Source organism: Lipotes vexillifer, unplaced genomic scaffold (genome assembly GCF_000442215.2).
Source record: "Lipotes vexillifer unplaced genomic scaffold, Lipotes_vexillifer_v1.1 scaffold2094, whole genome shotgun sequence".
Lineage (NCBI taxonomy): Eukaryota > Metazoa > Chordata > Mammalia > Artiodactyla > Lipotidae > Lipotes > Lipotes vexillifer.
In genome coordinates this window covers 145,894-155,230 of record NW_006790887.1, presented here as the reverse complement: position 1 = coordinate 155,230, position 9,337 = coordinate 145,894, and the positions used below count along the sequence as shown (strand labels likewise).

The following is a 9,337-nucleotide window of genomic DNA, read 5'->3' as shown; positions in this document are numbered from 1 at the left end:
ACCCCCGCCGCACCCCCCTCCCCACCCCCCACCCGCAGAGATTTTACTCCCATATTCTTATGGGAAGCAGAAGGGCAATGGTCCGTCTTCTGTAACTGCTTCAAGCCTGGGTAGGGGCGTTGACCCTTCCTGTCAGGGAGTAAAAATCTCTGGGTGCCTGATCTAGGGGCCCCAGGGGCAGGACAGCTCCTTGTTTTAAGTCAGTATGGGCTGTATTCCTTGCATAGCCATCATCTTGGTGTGAAACTGTTGTCACTGCTTCCATAGCCTTTCTATGAATATCCTTGGTGATGAAGCACTTTTTGTAACAGCATCAGAGTAAAAAATATCTATAAGTAACAAAAGACTTAAAGGGCATGGTTAAACATCTGATTACAGGCCTTCCCTGGTGGTGCAGTGGTCAAGAATCCGCCTGCCAATGCAGGGGACACGGGTTCGAACCCTGGTCAGGAAAGATCCCACATGCCCTGGAGCAACTAAGCCCGTGTGCCACAACTACTGAGGCTGCACTCTAGAGCCCATAAGCCACAACTACTGAAGCCCGCGGGCCACAACTACTGAAGCACTCGCACCTAGAGCCGGTGCTCCACAACAAGAGAAGCCACCGCAGTGAGAGGCCTGCGCACCACAACAAGGAGTAGCCCCTGCTGGCAGCAACTAGAGAAAGCCTGTGCACAGCAACCAAGACCGAACACAACCAAAAATTAATTAATTAAAAAAACCCCAAACATCTGATTACAGTTTAATCGATAAAGAAACATGGTTACAATAAGCAGAATTACGAATGATTACATTTAACTTAACATACCAAATAATCCTAGTTAAATATTTCTCTTTAAGATACCTCAGGGGCCCTCTAAAGTACCTCAAAGTTACAACTTAACTAAAATTTGATATTTGGGAAATCTCAAAAGCAAATACAGATCACTTAAAGGCAAAGAAACTCATACTATCTGTTATTAAAAGCAGCATTTCAAGAAAACTTTGGAGGGAGAAACCAAATCGAGTCTTGTCCCAGCCCACTCCCAACAAAATCCACTTATCCAACTAAATTTAATCCAATCTTAAAAAATCCTGATCATGCACAACTCTTTTCAGTATTTTTTTTCTCATTCCTCCTACCTTCTTTTACTGAAAACATACATCTTACTTTCCTTAAACGTTTTTTTTTTCACACTGAGTTACTTTTCTTCGAATAGAGAGAAAGGAGAGAGAGACCTACATTATATATGTATATATCTTGAGGGGGGAGAGAGTGGGCAGGCAGGGAGCCAGAAGGAAGCAGGGCTGGGCGAGGCGGCTTGGACCTTCACCCTGTCCCACGGGGGCTGCTGTGGTGAGGGTCCTGAGGATGCCACCCACCCGCCCCTCCCACCATGCCCACCCACCCTCCGGTGCAGATGCCCACACCCACACTTGGCCTTTCGGCTCAAAGGTCCACCTTGGGCACCTGGCCCAGCCAGCTCTGTGGGAGGGAGCTGGGGGTCCTGGTCCCAAGGGGCCTCCCCGGTGACATTCCCACGGGGCCCTGACGCACTCACCGAGACCCCTCCCCCTCATCTCCCTCGGACTCTGGGGCGGGGGTCTGGCTGGAGTCCTTCCAGCCCAGCTGCCAATCGACCTTGTCCCAGCTCCCTCTCCCCAAGCTGGCTTGAGTGTGCGTGTGTTTGTGTTGAGGTTCTGTGTCATATTGCAAATATAAACAAATAAAGGAAGACAGTTTAAAAAGATAAAAAAATAAAAAGATGGCAGAGATAAGCGTTCCTGAGAAGACCAGATAGGACATTTGCATCTCAAAGGTACAGGCCCCCCTCCCCACCCCCCACCCGCAGAGATTTTACTCCCATATTCTTATGGGAAGCAGAAGGGCAATGGTCCGTCTTCTGTAACTGCTTCAAGCCTGGGTAGGGGCGTTGACCCTTCCTGTCAGGGAGTAAAAATCTCTGGGTGCCTGATCTAGGGGCCCCAGGGGCAGGACAGCTCCTTGTTTTAAGTCAGTATGGGCTGTATTCCTTGCATAGCCATCATCTTGGTGTGAAACTGTTGTCACTGCTTCCATAGCCTTTCTATGAATATCCTTGGTGATGAAGCACTTTTTGTAACAGCATCAGAGTAAAAAATATCTATAAGTAACAAAAGACTTAAAGGGCATGGTTAAACATCTGATTACAGGCCTTCCCTGGTGGTGCAGTGGTCAAGAATCCGCCTGCCAATGCAGGGGACACGGGTTCGAACCCTGGTCAGGAAAGATCCCACATGCCCTGGAGCAACTAAGCCCGTGTGCCACAACTACTGAGGCTGCACTCTAGAGCCCATAAGCCACAACTACTGAAGCCCGCGGGCCACAACTACTGAAGCACTCGCACCTAGAGCCGGTGCTCCACAACAAGAGAAGCCACCGCAGTGAGAGGCCTGCGCACCACAACAAGGAGTAGCCCCTGCTGGCAGCAACTAGAGAAAGCCTGTGCACAGCAACCAAGACCGAACACAACCAAAAATTAATTAATTAAAAAAACCCCAAACATCTGATTACAGTTTAATCGATAAAGAAACATGGTTACAATAAGCAGAATTACGAATGATTACATTTAACTTAACATACCAAATAATCCTAGTTAAATATTTCTCTTTAAGATACCTCAGGGGCCCTCTAAAGTACCTCAAAGTTACAACTTAACTAAAATTTGATATTTGGGAAATCTCAAAAGCAAATACAGATCACTTAAAGGCAAAGAAACTCATACTATCTGTTATTAAAAGCAGCATTTCAAGAAAACTTTGGAGGGAGAAACCAAATCGAGTCTTGTCCCAGCCCACTCCCAACAAAATCCACTTATCCAACTAAATTTAATCCAATCTTAAAAAATCCTGATCATGCACAACTCTTTTCAGTATTTTTTTTCTCATTCCTCCTACCTTCTTTTACTGAAAACATACATCTTACTTTCCTTAAACGTTTTTTTTTTCACACTGAGTTACTTTTCTTCGAATAGAGAGAAAGGAGAGAGAGACCTACATTATATATGTATATATCTTGAGGGGGGAGAGAGTGGGCAGGCAGGGAGCCAGAAGGAAGCAGGGCTGGGCGAGGCGGCTTGGACCTTCACCCTGTCCCCCGGGGGCTGCTGTGGTGAGGGTCCTGAGGATGCCACCCACCCGCCCCTCCCACCATGCCCACCCACCCTCCGGTGCAGATGCCCACACCCACACTTGGCCTTTCGGCTCAAAGGTCCACCTTGGGCACCTGGCCCAGCCAGCTCTGTGGGAGGGAGCTGGGGGTCCTGGTCCCAAGGGGCCTCCCCGGTGACATTCCCACGGGGCCCTGACGCACTCACCGAGACCCCTCCCCCTCATCTCCCTCGGACTCTGGGGCGGGGGTCTGGCTGGAGTCCTTCCAGCCCAGCTGCCAATCGACCTTGTCCCAGCTCCCTCTCCCCAAGCTGGCTTGAGTGTGCGTGTGTTTGTGTTGAGGTTCTGTGTCATATTGCAAATATAAACAAATAAAGGAAGACAGTTTAAAAAGATAAAAAAATAAAAAGATGGCAGAGATAAGCGTTCCTGAGAAGACCAGATAGGACATTTGCATCTCAAAGGTACAGGCAAGTTCCTCCTAGGATGACTTTGTTTTCCCTTTGTTTAATACCTACAAGCCTCTTAAGAGAAACAGGAAAGGGACTTCCGTGGTGGTGCAGGGGTGAAGAATTCTCCTGTCAATGCTAGGGCACAAGGGTTCAAGCCCTGGTCTGGGAAGATCCCCTGCTCACTGCCCGTGTGCAGCAATGAAGACCCAACGTGGGCAAAAAAAAAAAAAAGATAAATAGGGAATGTTTTGGGAGAGGTAAAATAAAATTAGTGAGATTTAAAAATTAACTTCTTTCTTTTGTTCCACATGGAACTGACACCACCTCCCTGTTCTCCCTAAGCAGCTCTGCGGGGCTCTCGGTTTCTGGTCTGTCCCTCTTTGTCACCTGCACTGTGGGGCTGTGGTCTCCTCACGTGACTACCTGTGAGGGCTCGTCTGGAGTATTAACCGCTCCATCACAGGCTGAGCTGTGAGCCGTGTCTGATTCGCTCTACATGGAGAGCTCCCCAGACCACTGTGTCCTTAGTTCCTGGAGTGAAGTGACGGGGAGGAAGGGTCTCCCAGCTGGAGCCCCCAGGCCTGGGGCGAGAAGCAGGAGTGGGGGTCCCGGGGCACAGCCCCCCGCCTTCCTGAGCACCTCCTCCCGGGCCCTGGCCGAGGATGTGGCTGATCCCTGCAGGGAGGGAGAGAGAAGGAGTGAGCAGTGTGGGCGACACGCCCCCCCCAGGTCTCCCCAGGTTCTCGTTCCTGGTAAAGTCCTGCAGCCCGTGACCCTCTCTCATTCAGCAACATCTCTGGTACTAATAGCAGCTACCCCGTTTTAACCGGAACCAAATGAATTACATTCACTCATTCCTGCCGGGTGCTCTGAAAGAAGGGGTCTGGCCCCCAGCAGCTGCGCGGAGGCAGCCAGCTTCCAGAATCCTCTGCACCTGCTCCAACCTGGGACCAAGCTTGCTCCGAAGTTTCTTTGCTCTGAAGCCACGACTTTGGAGACTTCGTGGCAGATTGATGTGGGCAAATCTTGGGGTTCTTTTTCAACCCCAAGATCCTAACGTGAAGGAGGCCTTTGCAGCGATTCTGGCCGCCTGGCACTTGGAGAAGCTGTGTCTCTCCGAGCCTGGAGGGGTCGGCAGGCGTGAGGGCGCTGGACGGCTGGTACCTTTCCCTGGTCCTGGTGAAGGGGGCTGGCTGGGGAGGAACGGAGGCTTTAGCATCTGGTTGCAAACATGGAACAGTCCATGAATGACACAGGGGTGACGCATGTGCAACAGAGGGCCCATGGCAGGTAGTAGGGCAGAGCGCTGGCATGTGTGTGCGTGTGTGTGTGTGTGGGCAAGAGGCGTTGGAGAAGTGGGCGAGGCCAGGCCTGGTGTTGATGCTGGGACCAGTGGGGAGCCGGTGTGGTGTTCTGGGTGGACAGGTGGGTGGGTGCGGGGGGTAACTGGAACGGGGCTGCATTTTGAAGCAATGCCCCGCAGCTGGCAGGGCTGACTGAGGTGGATCAGAATTGACGGGCAGACAGAGGCTGTTGCATCAGACACTTGCTCCCCAGCCTGGAAAAACTGCTGGTTGCTGACAGCTCTTTAAAATAATAGCACGGATGATCTATTAAGAGTACTATGATATACAGTTGAAGTGTAACCTTTCACTCTGTGTCTTAGTCCGTTTGGGCTCCTATAACAGAACACCATGAACTGTGCGGCTGAAACTTCAGACATTCGTTCCCCATGGTTCTGGAGGCTGGAAGTCCAAGAACAGGGTGCCAGCAGATCCAGTGTCTGTGGCGACCCACTTCCTGGTTCATTGACGGCCGTCTTCTCGCTGCGTTCACCCCTGAGGGAGGGGGTGAGGGAGCTCCCTGGGGTCCCATTTATAAAGGCCCTAATCCCATCATCAGCACTTCACCCCCATGACCTAATCACCTTGCAAAGACCCCCACCTCCTAACACCTTCACTTTGGGGGTTAGGATTAAAAATATGAATTTGGGGGGAAATAAACATTCAGTCCATAATGCTCAGGTTCACAAACTTTTTGTTTCAATGTGTCAATTTATTGATTGCTTATTTTAAGATATTGTTTTTTCTGGTACAAAAATAATTCATGCTCACCGTAAAACCCAGAAATATCGTAGTTAAATGTGTAATGTAGAAAGGGGAAGCCCACCTCAAGCTCTTCCTCCCAGAAATACATTTCCTTCTGGATAGTCAAGGCGTACATTAACTTGCACTGCGGTTACTCTTTTTTACCAAAATAGGACGCATCGCTTCGCAGTTTCCCTTTTGCTCTTGATGATACAACTCAGGTTTTTTTCCCCACGTCAGAAATCTATGTCCCGACAGCAGCGTTGCCTGGAGGGCTGTTGGAAACGCAGCATCACGGGCCCTCCCCAGACCCACTGGGCCAGAATCTGCATTTATCAGCCTTCCAGGATCCCGGCAGCCTCTCCAGCACGTTAACGTCTGAGAACTGCCGATTCTGGGTCCCTCACTCTTTTCAACGGCTTTATGGGCATAATTTATGTAACCAATCTGCTAATGGTGAATATTTGTTTCCTTTTAAAAACATATATGTGTATTTTGCACTATTAAAAAATGCCACAGCAAACATCCCTGTGTGTGTGTGTGTGTGTGTGTGTGTGCAGGACCGTGCAAGGGTTTCACAAGGTTATCATCCTAGAAATTGCTTAGGGAAAGTGTATAAACACATTTTTTTGAATTAACAGATAATGCCAAATTTCCAACCCCAAAGCTGTGCCAACCCGTGCTAAAATTGAGAGTGTGAGCGCCTGTCCCGCACACCTCCCCTTCGGTGACCCGTCCCAGCTGCTCCTCTCTGGCCATCTGATAGGTGAGAGGTCAGCGACCCCCTTCTTCAGCATCCTCACCGCCCAGACTTCCTCCCCAGCAGCCCTCCCCCTGACCCTCATGGAGAACATTCAGTCAGACCCAGGCCTGCTGGCTCCTTGCTCTCCATCCTTACGGCCGCTGCCCCAGTGCCGGGGCCCTACCTTGGTCCTCTCCAACCCACTGGCAGCCTGGGCGCTTGCTTCAGGCCTTGTGGTCCACCACCCCGCCCCCTCGTCCCCTCCCTGCCCCCTCCTCCAGGGCTGCTGGGTCTGGCCTCCCTGGCGTCCCACACGCCCTTGGCTGGAGCACCCGTCCGGCTTCTGCTGCTTGGGGCACCTTTGCTGGAGCGGGCTCCCTGTTTACTGCTCTTACGTAACCCTCGTCGCAGAGAGGAGTTCTGTGTCTCCTCTGTGTCTGCGTCGTGCAGCTCAGATTCTTCTTCAACTTCCTGCAGCGAGTTGTCTACCCCCCGGGGGCTAGTTCACGCAGTAGGCAGTGAACAAACGAGTGAGTGAATGAATGAATGAGTAAACGCCTTCAGATCCTATTGGGGCCAAAAGGAACTTTCACAGCCGGCACATCCTCCGTCTTCTCCTTTTGCTACGTTGATTATCAGTGGTGCAGCCGAGCCAAGAGGGGCAGAGGCCAGGAAAGCACGAGCAAGGGGGCCAGGTTGGACTGGGAAGAGGATGCCCTGGGGGAGGGGCTCCAGTGAAACTGGGCCTCTGAGCCGAGCTTGTCCTCTGGACAGGAGTGTGTGGTTTATTCCGTTAGCCGCGGGGTAGGCTCACCATGTGACACCACTCACAGATGACTAAGGAGCTGTCCCTGGGTCACAGACCTGCACTGACATCTCTGCCCAGTAAAGGAAAGGGAAAAAAGTCATAGTTATATGTTGAGATTTTCAGTATTTTTAGTTTATAAGCCAACTATTCATCACATTAAGACACTGATCTATAAATAAATTTGAAGGCAGTGATACATCTGGGTCTTTGCAGGCCTCAAGTTAGGCAATGATCTGTAAATATATTTGTCTGTGTCATTGATCTCTTCTTTATTAACGTCGTGGCTTTCACTGTGGTTATCAATTTCATTCCCGATTACCAAAGTCCTTACGAAACCTTTGTTCCCTGGCGTGGCCTGCATCGGTCAGCACTTACGCATTTGAGTAACATAAAGTTACATCCACCTCTGGCTGTAGTTCAGATGCGTCGTTAATTTTCATTAGCTCTTCCTGTTCTTTCTATACATACTTCTCCCCATTTTCATTGGGTTTTTCTATTATCTGGAGATGCTTCTCCTATATGGAGTGCACATTACCTAAATGCTCTTGAATTGAAGGTAGGTACATTTCCGCCATAGGGACACTTTACCTTCTCTGCAAAAGTTAAGCCTATTTCGTTAGTTATGTGAGATTTCTCGTTACTTTTTATTACTGTCTCTGTTGTTGTTGATTCTACAGCAGGCTTTATGGTCAGGCAGTCCTGTATCCATGCAGGGCAACCTTAGATGAGGTTTGTTGTGAGGCCATCCAGCTAATGCATTGTGTGAACTGTGACTGACGAGATGGGACCGAGGATGCCTGCTGTTTTTACGTGTGCTTATAAATCTCTTTCTTTCTAGATGGCGATCATAACTTATCTTGATTATACTATATTTTGCTTATATTAGAGCAAACTAGTAAAACTTGAATGCAAAAAAAACCTCCCACACTTACAAAAAAGAAAAAAAACACAAAAAAGAAAAAACAAAAAACCTTGAATGTGGCTCTTGCAAATTGCATAAATGCTACTTAGTATCACCACTGGCTACAGGCACCAGCCCTTTCATATCGCTCAGATCACAGACTAAATGCAGACACTGTCTTCTTTAGGAAGCTCTGGGAATATAAGAACAACAAGGCATATTTTTTTTCTTGTTTTTTTTTTTTGATGTGGACAATTTTTAAAATTTTTATTGAATTTGTTACAATATCGCTTCTGTATTATGTTTTGGGTTTTTGGCCGCCAGGCATGTGGGATCTTAGCTACCTAACCAGGGATCGAACCCGCACCCCCTGCATTGGAAGGCAAAGTCTGCACCACCGGACAGCCAGGGAAGTCCCAACCAGGCATGTTTTATTTTTTCTAAATGAAAAGTCTCCTTTTGACTATGAGAAGTTCAAAGTCACATTTCCAGATAATATCAAAAAGTTTTATAAAGGTTGTAGAATACACTTTTGTCGGTTTCTCCCTGTGTCCTCCCCGCAGCAGGTACTTGGGGCGTCCTGGAGCAAGGGGCTTTCTCTCCAGTCCTGCCGGGGCTTGGTGGCGGGCTGAGGGCTGGAGGGTGGTAACCCCCGGGCATAGCCCTCGGGCCACCACCACTTCTTCCGCGGCCCTGCGGACTCGGAGGGCTGCTGGGCATGCGCACCGCGTGCAGCTGCGCACAGCCTCCTCCGGGCGCTCGCGTCCTGGGCCAGCTCCCCACGTCCCCAGCGCACTTCTGGCGTTGGTCCTCAACCAGAGCTCACGCACTAAAATACTCGTCTCAGGGTCTGCTTCTGGAAGATTCCAACTTAACAGAGTAGTCTGAAGAAACAAAACCTGCTGCTAATAATCAAACAACGATCCAGAAGTAACCAAGGGGGGGTATTCTTCCTAATTTTTCTAAACCCGAACTTAGGTTTCCTCCTCCCTGAGCCCCAAATTCTTTCTTACACACACACACACACACACACACTTTGGGAAAAGGAGGGTGGGGATCCTATTCCATTCCTTCTGTTTCCCGAAGCCCCTGTGTGCCCAGGAGAATGGAACACCGTGAGGATAGCGACTGCACGAGGACCCCAGGAGATGCGCTCCAGAGCGGAGGATGGATTACTCTCCGGAGGCAGGGGCAGGGGTGGTGGGCAGACAGCACCGC

The 9,337-nt window shown here is 49.7% G+C and overlaps 1 protein-coding gene across 1 annotated transcript in view; it reads left to right on the top strand.

Moving 5' to 3' along the window:
* LMBR1 (limb development membrane protein 1) overlaps nt 1-9,337 on the top strand; it is a gene marked incomplete at its 3' end in the record, with an annotated part of 151,899 nt that overhangs the window by 878 nt on the left and 141,684 nt on the right. The gene's annotated exons all lie outside the window — the stretch shown is intronic.